At 41.0% G+C, this 11,924-nt stretch overlaps 1 protein-coding gene across 11 annotated transcripts in view; it reads left to right on the top strand.

The window, feature by feature from the left end:
• Positions 1–528: 528 nt before the first annotated feature.
• Positions 529–11,924, top strand: part of LOC121559980 (ELKS/Rab6-interacting/CAST family member 1-like) — a 507,203-nt gene continuing 495,807 nt past the window's right edge. For 4 of the 11 annotated variants that reach the window (XM_045213525.1, XM_045213524.1, XM_045213527.1 and 1 more), the window contains exon 1: positions 531–867. The gene's annotated coding sequence lies outside the window, so the exon portion shown is untranslated. Of the gene's footprint in view, positions 868–11,924 lie in introns of all 11 variants that reach the window. The other 7 variants (XM_045213523.1, XM_045213522.1, XM_045213521.1 and 4 more) reach the window with 4 other exon arrangements.

Raw genomic sequence — 11,924 nt, 5'->3', positions numbered from 1 at the left:
ACGTCTGGGTGGGTGACAACTGGTGTGTGTGTGTGTGTGTGTGTGTGTGTGTGTGTGTGTGTGTGTGTGTGTGTGTGTGTGTGGGGTACACACACTACACCACCCAGGGACTGGGCTGGGACGCTATGGGAGGTCCTCAACACTGACAGCTGGAATTATCATAACTGTCATTGACAGTGGATTACAATGAACACATAGCTGTATAGGCCTACATACACTGCATGTGCATACTTAGACATGCACAAAAGTAAATTGTAGGTTACAAAATACATAATACTGTGCCTAGCTCTCACAGTCCACGAGACACAATGTCATTGGCACACTACAAACGGCTAGCCTTACATTCAAATGCTTGTTGTAGTTTTGGAAACAGCGTTAGAACTTCAAAGGAGGGTTTGACAATACACTCTTATCATGATCTGTGATTAAGCTAGGAAGTTCTTACCAAATGCGCCCTCTCGTGTTTGAAATACCTGGCAAGGTATCAAAGAGCTGCATGAGTACTGGTCTAGAACAGAGTGTGTTCTATTCTGGCAGTCTCTCTGCCACAGAGGAAAGCCCGTTCATTGCTCTAGTGACCTCGAGCATTGCGCCCTCCCGCCTGCGTCTGACGTTGAAAGACTCGTGCACGTACGGCGGTGGAGTGGAGGGAGGCCATTCTCGTGAACGCGCATCCCGATCCTTACGTCACTGAAGCGCCCTGGCTCGGAGATCTACTGGTAGTGCTGGCAATAGAGGATAAAATCAACTGCTCCGAAAAGAGGCATTTTCTATCGGTTGTAACGGTTCCTCAACGGATAACGGTTCTATCTGACGCCGGATACGGACAATTGACAGAACTGGACTAACCGGATTTATGAGAAGAAGGTAGGTTGCTTTTTAAAAAAGTGATTTTCTAGATTGAAGCCCACTTCTGACTGGGCTGAGAAGTGGACAGTCTATTTACGGTGAGTGTGTGTGTGGACGTCTCAGGAAAGAGCAGTCATGTACATGTGTTGAGTGTGTGTGGTGTGTTATATGGTAGTTTCGATAGCATGTCTGTTGTAATTAACTATAATTATACGCAGCTTAACTTAGTTGTCGTCTCGAGTTGTTGGGCTCCTCTGTAGCGCGAGATAGAAATGGAGGAGGGAAAATATATTTAGCGTGAGAGGAAAAGAGGTGTCTCGTTTCACTGGGGTTTAACACAATGTAGGTAGGCTATATTCTACCATTCAATATATTCATGTCTTCCCTCAGAAGTATAGGCAATCATATAGCCAACTAAAGCGGTTATGAATCAGTGCATTACGTGTTTTGGCGGTAGTGAGAGGGCTCTTCTAGACTGCCGTTGAGTGTTCATTTGACTGTCTTGCTCTGAAGGTTTAACCCTTTGACTTGTCAGTCTTACGAAAGAGCTGTCAAATAGCTGTGTCCAACATAGCAAGTCGACACCCGCGCTACAAAGTAGCCAACAACCTATTCCAGCAAGTTTCAAATTGTTACATTGTTGTTACATTGTTGCTACGCTGTGTGGAGAAAACATTCAGGGGTAGGCATATTCGGCAACATTGTAGCCATACGTTATTGTTGTAAACACAAAAGCTAAGATTTACGACAGCTCCGATTAGATAGACTCATTATTTTAGTTACGACACGTTTTCCTACGGGAATGACTTCTGTATAGTCTATTACCTCCAAAGTGTAATGTTGCCGCCCATTGAAATGGCATTTCCCCAGCTCCTCCAATAAGCACTGGAGTCGAATAACCCTGGCGCGGCTCACTTCCAGAATATTCAATCTAGCCTCAACATTAGACCTTCTCAAGTGTTTGTAAACGCCCTGTATAATAGACTATAGTCTATTCCAAAGCAATCCGTGATTGACTTCGATGTAAATGTGAGAGGAGGCGATAAGGATTGAGGCGGTATTTGTAGGCTATTCCCGGTATCCACTAGGCTAGTCGTATCCTCCAGACAGAGCGTGCAACAGGTTGCTTCATGGCTGGGCTAACGGTTGTCATCGATCCTTTGTTATTCATGCGTCACTGAATGTTGGCTTACCTCAATTAGCCTTTAACTACTCAGTAATAATGTTGCTCTATAAGTAGATTAGTTTGACAGGACAATAACATTGTATTTTTATCAGTTATTATTCTCCGAACTGTAGTATTTTTAAGCAGTGGACCTAGTTTGTAAAGGCAGTAGGCACGGTCTATTTTTCATGAAATCGCTAATTACCAGTGAAGTTACCTTAAGATCATACACTTTTTAAAAGTTTAGTTTAGTTTATTAGCTTGTGCTGCAGCTACTCTTCCTGGGGTCTATTCAATATTGTACATGTCATAAATTACACAATGCTGTGTGTCTGGCCTTTTGACTGATAATTGATTAGTCCGCTTTTGACCTTTTATATGATCTTTCATTAACCTCTACACTGTTGTTGGTCTGAACGTGTGTGTAGATGGGGGGTCGAGGTGGTACTGTTTTTCCCATCTTCCCTTCTCCCCTCCTGTCTGTCTGTCTGTCTGCCTGCCTGCCTGCCTGTCTGTCTGTCTGTCTGTCTGTCTGTCTGTCTGCCTGCCTGCCTGTCTGTCTGTCTGTCTGTCTGTCTGTCTGTCTGCCTGCCTGTCTGTCTGTCTGCCTGCCTGCCTGCCTGTCTGCCTGCCTGTCTGTCTGTCTGTCTGCCTGCCTGCCTGCCTGCCTGCCTGCCTGCCTGCCTGTCTGTCTGTCTGTCTGTCTGTCTGTCTGTCTGTCTGCCTGCCTGCCTGTCTGTCTGTCTGTCTGTCTGTCTGCCTGTCTATCTGTCTGTCTATTGACGTACTATTGACATACTATATAGAACATACTGTACATTGACACTGACATACTATTGACATACTGTTGACATACTATTGACATACAATATATAACATACTATACATTGACACTGACATACTATTGACATACTATATATAACATACTATTGACATACTATTGGCATACTATATATAACATACTATACATTGACACTGACATACCATTAACATACTATATATAACATACTGTACATTGACACTGACATACTATTGACATACTGTTGACATACTATTGACATACAATATATAACATACTATACATTGACACTGACATACTATTGACATACTATATATAACATATTATTGACATACTATTGGCATGCTATATATAACATACTGTACATTGACACTGACATACTATTGACATACTATATATAACATACTATACATTGACACTGACATACTGTTGACATAGTATATATAACATACTGTAAATGTTTTGTTTAATGGACAATCCCAGTACCTGGTGGACACCTGATTTAGCTGTACATCACGGAGAAGATCAAAGCCTGTATAACTCACTTCCTCCTCCTCTCTAACCCAGGAGGAGAGTGAAAGTGACAGAGAGAGAGAGGCCTCATGTACATATGACTGCCTGAGTTGTTTGTTGAGTCCAATAGGTGCAAGTCGAGACCTATCAACTCTCACTTCTGTAACTTGAAGTTAACTCAAAATATGCGCTTGTGGTGTGTGTGTGTATGTTATCATGTATCAACTTGCTAGTGGCTTTCTGAGATAAAGAGTCTAATGGATAAGGATAATGCTTTATGAGAGTGAGAGAAAGGATACTAATGTTTTGTATAGGAAGGATAATGCTGTATTGCACAGGAAGGATAATGCTGTATTGAAGAGACATGATAATGTGACATGACAGGGAGATGAAGGATAATGTTGCATGGCGGTGAGATGGAGGATAATGCTGTATTGCACACAAATGATAACGTTATGCACAGGGAAGATAATGCTGCATGACATCGAGGTGACGTATAATGCCGCATGACAGTGAGAGGAACGATATTGTTGTAGTGTACATGAAGGATAATGCTGTGATGCAGGCAATTGATAATGCTGTACTGTAGATGAATGATAATGCTGCATGACTGCAAGAGGGAGGATAATGCGATATGACAGCGATAGAAAGGATAATGCTGTAGTGTACATGAACGATAATGCTGTATGAAAACAAGAGGAAGGATAATGATGCATGACAGTGAGATGAAGTATAATGCTGTATTGTACAGGAAGGATAACGCTGTATTTTATAGGAAGGATAATGCTGTATTGTAGAGGAAGGAAAAGGCTGTATTGTAGAGGAAGGAAAAGGCTGTATTGTAGGCCTTATACACAGTGATAACACTATGTTTCCCCTAGAACCCAGAAAGTTGGGGTTAGCACTTCAGAATTAATTAATTTAACAAAAGTTAGCTCAGTCTGGGCAAAGGTATTAGATTCCTGCTGGACTGAAGAGAGCCCAGCTCTTACTTTCATTTCTTCCCGCCCCATATTACTTTCTTCTCTTTTGCAGCAATGAGTTTGGTAAGTTTACTTATGGGTTGGATGGCTGCTGTTGTAATGAAAAATGTAGGTTTATACCAGGTGTGTGTACAGCTAGCCTGTTTCTCCACAAAATCATTTGGTAGGTGCTTATGTTTTTCCTATTTCACACATGCTAATTATACCCCTGAGGGTGGGGTCAAGGCCAGCCATTATCAACGGCCTCCCTGGAGCAATTAGGGTTAAGTGCTTTGCTCAAGGGCACATCAACAGATTTCTCACATTGTCTGCTCAGGGATTCGAACTAGCGACCTTTCGGTTACTGGCGCAATACTCAAACCACTAAGCTACCTGCCGCTTGCATGTGTCATGCTGATTGTGCTATTACACAGTGATGTCAGGGTTATGACAGATATGACAGAATAAACTGTCCCATTCACACCCCTTTCTCACACCTAACAAAGGGACATTACCCGGGCTTCTATTTAATGCTAAGGATAGCATGTACCTGTTGTGATGCTAAGGATAGCATGTACAATACTATAGCTGTTCCTGTTATGATGCTAAGGATAGCATGTACAATACTATAGCTGTTCCTGTAATGATGCTAAGGATAGCATGTACAGTACTATAGCTGTTCCTGTAATGATGCTAAGGATAGCATGTACAATACTATAGCTGTTCCTGTTATGACGCTAAGGATAGCATGTATAGTACTATAGCTGTTCCTGTTATGATGCTAAGGATAGCATGTGCAATACTATAGCTGTTCCTGTTATGATGCTAAGGATAGCATGTGCAATACTATAGCTGTTCCTGTTATGATGCTAAGGATAGCATGTGCAATACTATAGCTGTTCCTGTTATGATGCTAAGGATAGCATGTGCAATACTATAGCTGTTCCTGTAATGATGCTAAGGATAGCATGTACAGTACTATAGATGCTGCACAAATAGAACATGTGGAACACCATGAGAGAAACAACCCCCCCTCTCTCTCTCTCTCTCTCTCTCTCTCTCTCTCTCTCTCTCTCTCTCTCTCTCTTTCTCTCTCTCTCTCTCTCTCTCTCTGTAGGAAAGAAAGACAGAGTAGCAGATGAACAAATGTAGGTGAAGAGAGAGACATATAAAAAGACAGAGAGTGAACATCTGTTCCTATCAGCTAGGTGATATACACCTGTCCTGCACCAGGAGCTTCACCAACACAATGACTTCCTGTCTCTTCATTATCTCTCTCTCTTTCAATTCAATTCAAAAAGGCTTTATCGGCATGGGAAACATATGTTTACATTGCCAAAGCAAATGAAATAGACAAGAAACTCTCCCTCCCGCTCTCTCCCTGGAGACTTTACATTTCACTTTATTTATGTGTGGAACAGATAGTGTTGACTTACACATGACCTATCTGTAGTTAATGTGTAATACTGAGGAACTGGTTTACCAAGGCACTAATAACAAGTTCAACATCTCTTTGTTGTTGTTGTTTTGAATATGTCATCTCAGTCAGTCACTAGGTCAGGTCTGTCTTACAGGAATAGAGGATATATCCCTCTGCAGCTGATGGACTAATTAAAGTGAGCTGGTCTCAGTGACTGGTCTGAGATCAGTGGTGGCAGGTAGAAGATCTCAAGGGAGTTCCCATCTGACTTGAGAGAGAGTGGGAGGAAGGGAGGGAAAGAGAGACAAAGAGAGGGGGACACAGAGAGAGAGAGGGGGGGGGGACAGAGAGAGGGGGGGACAGAGAGAGAGAGGAAATAGAGACAAAGAGAGGGGGCACAGAGAGAGCGAGAGGAAAGAGAGAGAGAAAGAGAGAGAGAGGGGGGAGACAGAAAGAGAGGGGTGGAGACAGAAAGAGAGAGCTGGATAGTTCTGAGATCAGAGCTAACAGGTAGCTAGAGGTGGATCTGAAGGGATGAGTTGACTTCTATAAATACACTGTCTGACTGACCAGGGAGGAGAGGAAACATCATCTGGTGAGGCAGTGATACAGAGATGCTGAGAGTGGACAGGGGAAAGAGGGGGTTGGTGGGAGGGAGAAAGGAGAGGAGAGGGGGGACGAGAGGGATAGTAATAATGATAATAATAATAATGATAATAAAAATGATAATAATAATAATAATAATCATGATAATGATAATAACAATGATAACGATAATAATAATGTAAATGATGATATAATAATGATAATAATAATAATGATAATAACAATAATGATAATGATGACAATAATAATAATGATAGTAATAATAATCATGCTAATGATGATGGCAATAATAATAGTGATAATAACAATGATAATGATGATAATGATAATAATAATGATAAGGACAACGATAACAACAACAATAATGACGATAATAATAGTAATGATAACAATAATAATGATGATAATAATAATAATAATAATAATAATAATAAAATAATAATGATGATAATAATAACAATAGTGATAATAACAACGCTAATAATAATAATGATTATAATTATAATTATAATAATAATCATGATAATAATAATATGATAATGATAATAATGACGATAATAATGATAATAATAATAATAATCAAATCAAATTTTATTTGTCACATGTGCCAAATACAACAGGTGTAGACCTTACAGTGAAATGCTTACTTACAAGCCCTTAACCAACAATGCAGTTTTAAGAAAGAATAACAAAAAAAATAACAAAAATAATTCAATATAAAATAATACTAAATAAAAGTAACAAATAATTAAAGAGTAGCAGTAAAAATAACATTAGCGAGGCTATATACAGGGAGTACTGGTACCGAGTCAATGTGCTGGTGCACCGGTTAGTCAAGGTAATTGAGGTAATATGTACATGTAGGTAGAGTTATTAAAGTGACTATGCATAGATAATAAACAGAGAGTAGCAGCAGCGTAAAAGAGGGGGAGGGAGGGGGGGCAATGCAAATAATCTGGGTAGCCCTTTGATTAGATGTTCAGGAGTCTTATGGCTTGGGGGTAGAAGCTGTTTAGAAGCCTCTTGGACCTAGACTTGGCGCTCCGGTACCGCTTGCCGCGCGGTAGCAGAGAGAACAGTCTATGACTAGGGTGGCAGGAGTCTTTGACAATGATAATAATAAGCTGGGTTCTTACGGTGCCTTCAGAAAGTATTAACACCTTTGACTTTTTCCACATTTTGTTGTATTACAGCCTGAATTTAAAATGGATTATGTGCCACTGGCCGACACACAATACCCCATAATGTCAAAGTGGAATTATGTTTTTAGAAATGTTTACAAATTCATTAAAAATAAAAAGTTGAAATGTCTTGAGTCAATAAGTATTCAAGACAGCTATTTTCAAGTCTTGCCATCGATTTTCAATTACTGCAGTGGGTTAAATCAGGGTCACACAGAGTGATTCTTGGTAGTCTTAAACAAATCTACTTTGAAACAAAAGTATACACCTCACACACGTGGTTATGTGCATTAACAAAGGAAGACACCTGTACCATGTCAGATATAGAGTATTCCATTTTGAGTTTGCATCCCAATATTACACTTTAAATACATCACAGAAGACTGAACAAAACTGTTTGACATAGAAACACCGGATTTTCGTCGTAAAAAAAAACTTGATTAATGACGAAATTATTAAACATATTAATAACATTCCACCCATGGGGCCAAAGCTTTTGGTCATTGACTGCAGGAAAGGGCTATGTCAACACTGTAACCAGGCCACTCAGGAACATTGAATGTCGTCTTGGGAAGCAGTGTGTTTTAGGTCATTGTCCTGCTGAAAGGTGAATTTGTCTCCCAGTGTCTGTTGGAAAGCAGACTGAACCAGTTTTTCCTCTTGGATTTTGCTTCTGCTTAGCTCTATTCCATTTATTTTTTATCCTGAAAATCTCCCCAGCCCTTAATGATTACAAGCATACCCATAACATGATGCAGCCACCACCATGCTTGAAAATATGGAGAGTGGTACTGAGTGATGTGTTGTGCTGGATTTGCCCCAAACATAACACTTTGTATTCAGGACAAAAAGTTAATTTCTTAGCCACATTTTTGCAGTATTACTTTAGTGCCTTATTGTGCCTATAGTGCATGTTTTGGAACATTTTTATTCTGTACAAGCTTCCTTCTTTTCACTCTATCATTTATGTTAGTATTGTGGAGTAACTTCAATGTTGTTGAGCCATTAAACTCTGTAACTGTTTTAAAATAATCATTGGCCTCATGGTGAAGGACACCTGTATCTTTGTAGTGACTGGGTGTATTGATACACCATCCAAAGCCTAATTTAATAACTTCAGAATGCTCAAAGTGTCAGATTTTTTTTTTGACCCATCTACCAACCGATGTCCTTCTTTGAGAGGCATTGGAAAACCTCCCTGGTCTTTGTGTTTGAATCTGTGCTTGAAATTCAATTCTCGACTGAGGGACCTTACAGATAATTGTATGTGTGTGATACAGAGATGGTGTAGTCATTCAAAAATCATGTTAACCATCCAGCGTATTATTTGACTTGTTAAGGACATTTGTACTCCTGTACTTATTTAGGCTTGCCATAACAAAGGGGTTGACTACATCAAGTTTGCTGACGACACGACCGTGGTAGGCCTGATCACCGGCAACGATGAGACAGCCTACAGGGAGGAGGTCAGAGACTTAGCAGTGTGGTGCCGGAGCAACAACCTCTCCCTCGACGTCAGTAAGACCAAGGAGCTGATCGTGGACTACAGGAAATGGGGAGGCTAGCATCAACAGGGCTGTAGTGGAGCGGGTCGAGAGCTTCAAGTTCCTCGGTGTCCAAATCACTAAGGACTTAAAATGGTCCACACAAACGCATACAGTCGTGGAGAAGGCGCGACAGCGCCTATTCATCCTCAGGAGGTTGAAAAGGTTTGGCATGGGCCCTCAGATCCTCAAAAAGCTACTGCTGCACCATTGAGAGCATCTTGACTGGCTGCATCACCGCTTGGTATGGCAACTGCACCGCCCTCGGTCACATGGTGCAACAGAGGGTGGCGCGGACAGCCCAGTACATCACTGTGGCTGAGCTCCCTGCCATCCAGGACCTCTATATCAGGCGGTGTGAAAGGAAGGCCCAGAAAATCGTTAAAGACTCCATCCACCCAAGCCATAGACTGTTCTCTCTGCTTCCGCACAGCAAGCGGTACCGGTGCATCAAGTCTGACACCTGAACAGCCTCTATTTTATTTTAGATTTTTGCACTGTCTCTATGCATACTCACAGGGCCCTACTTCTGCTACTCTGTTTATCATACATCCTGATGCCTAGTCACCTTACCCCTATACATATCTAGCTCTATTGATCCAGTTTCCCTGCACATTGTAAATATGGTACTGGAACTGACTATGTATATAGTATGTATATAGTACGCTTACATACTTTATCATGTTCTTCTTATTTTTTATATTTTTATATCTCGTGTGTTTTTGTTGTACCTTATGTTATTTTTAGTATTACATTGGTATTGATTACTGCATTGTTGGGTTTAGAGCTTGCAAGAAAGGCATTTCATTGTAGTTGTGCACGTGACATTAAAACTTGAAACTTATTGACTCAAGACATTTCAGCTTTTAAATGTTTATTAATTTGCACGCAAAAAAATTGAAAAACATATTTCCATTTTGACATTATGGGGTGTTGTGTGTGGATCAATGACACAAAATGTCAAGTCAAGGGGTTTGAATACTTTCTGAAGACACTGTATTAAATAAAAAAGACTGTATATCAGAGTTATTTGTATTTGTTTGGAGAGGTATCAATATTCATCTTGACATTCAGGCTTTGACATACACAGGCCTCCTTTGTTGTTTTTGGACATTATTAACATAGATCTATGATCTCTTTTAACCTTTTCATATCTTATGAGTTAAATACAACCCATGTGCAAGTTTAATTCTAGCCCTGAGCTTTATCTAGAGCTGACATCACCCTGACATTTTGTATGTGGTTTACCTTGGCTACGTCTTACTTTTGTTTTCCTCCAACCTGCTTTAAAATCTGTTTCTGTTCTTTGCAGATCCACTGATTTGAATTTTAGGATTGCATCCCAAATGGAACCCTATTCCAGATTTAGTGCACTATTTTTGACCAGGGATGTAATGCCATTTGGGCCACTGTCTTAGCCATATGCTGAGGCCTGCTGCTCACATCGCCACGGGAACACTGACACATGTACATGACAGTCACACCACCAGGATCAGGAAACCTTTGGTTGGTCTCTTTTGTTGCATCTCATGAGTTAGCCTATAAGGACAAAATTGAAAAACACTTGGATCTTTCTTGCTTCAGTGGTTCTGGTCAATTCACCCTACAAGAAAAAGCTTGTGTTTCCCTGTCTCTCTCTCTCTCTCTCTCTCTCTCTCTCTCTCTCTCTCTCTCTCTCTCTCTCTCTCTCTCTCTCTCTCTCATCTCTCTCTCTATCTTCTGTCTCTCTCTCTCTCTCTATCTTCTGTCTCTCTCTCTCTCTCTCTCTCTATCTTCTGTCTATCTCTCTCTCTCTCTTCTCTCTCTCTATCTTCTGTCTATCTCTCTTCTATCTCTCTCTCTTCTGTCTATCTCTCTTCTGTCTCTCTCTCTTCTGTCTCTCTCTCTTCTATCTATCGCTCTCTCTCTCTCTATCTTCTGTCTCTCTCTCTCTCTCTCTATCTTCTGTCTCTCTCTCTCTCTCTCATCTTCTGTCTCTCTCTCTCTCTCTCTCTCTCTCTATCTTCTGTCTCTCTCTCTCTCTCTCTCTCTCTCTCTCTCTCTCTCTATCGTCTGTCTATCTCTCTCTCTCTCTCTCTCTTCTCTCTCTCTCTCTCTCTTCTCTCTCTCTATCTTCTGTCTATCTCTCTTCTATCTCTCTCTCTTCTGTCTATCTCTCTCTCTTCTGTCTATCTCTCTTCTGTCTCTCTCTCTGCTGTCTCTCTCTCCTATCTCTCTTCTGTCTCTCTCTCTTCTATCTATCGCTCTCTCTCTCTATCTCGCTCTCTCAGTTCTGATGGACTCTAACAGAGTGTGAACATGTTGGAGGAGAGACGCTCAGTAGGTTCAATGGTCAGGTCTATAACGACCACTGAGCTTCTACATCTGCATTGCTTGCTCTTTGGGGTTTTAGGCAGAGTTTCTGTATAAGCACTTTGTGACATCTGCTGATGTAAAAAGGGCTTTATAAATACATTTGATTTGATTTTGATTTGATTGTATTTTCTCTGTGTTTGCTTGTGTGTGTATTTGTGTATGTGTGTGTAATGGTTGCCTGGAGGCAGGGTCCTGTCCAGGTGTGTGTTTGGTGGCCTGAGGGGGGAGAGAACAGACGGTCAGTTAAGTGTGTGTGTGTTTGCATGTGTGTGCGTGGCCGTGTGTGTGTGTGTGTGTGTGTGACTGACTGGTTGTGACTTCAGAAGAGGTGGCCAGAGCACTCCAGCCTTCAGCTTTGACCCTTAGCGATTTTTTTGGTGCCATTCAGCAATATGGCACGCTTCAAATTCAAATACTTCCGGCTTCATGCGCCATCTGGAGTTTTCCATAGGAATACGTGGATGTCGTCAGCACTATCACCATCTAGTGGTTTTAATGTGTATGGAAGGATCAGGCAAGGTTAAAGCTTA

The sequence above is a fragment of the Coregonus clupeaformis genome, unplaced genomic scaffold (genome assembly GCF_020615455.1).
Source record: "Coregonus clupeaformis isolate EN_2021a unplaced genomic scaffold, ASM2061545v1 scaf0120, whole genome shotgun sequence".
NCBI lineage: Eukaryota > Metazoa > Chordata > Actinopteri > Salmoniformes > Salmonidae > Coregonus > Coregonus clupeaformis.
This window is presented reverse-complemented; position numbering and strand designations above follow the sequence as displayed.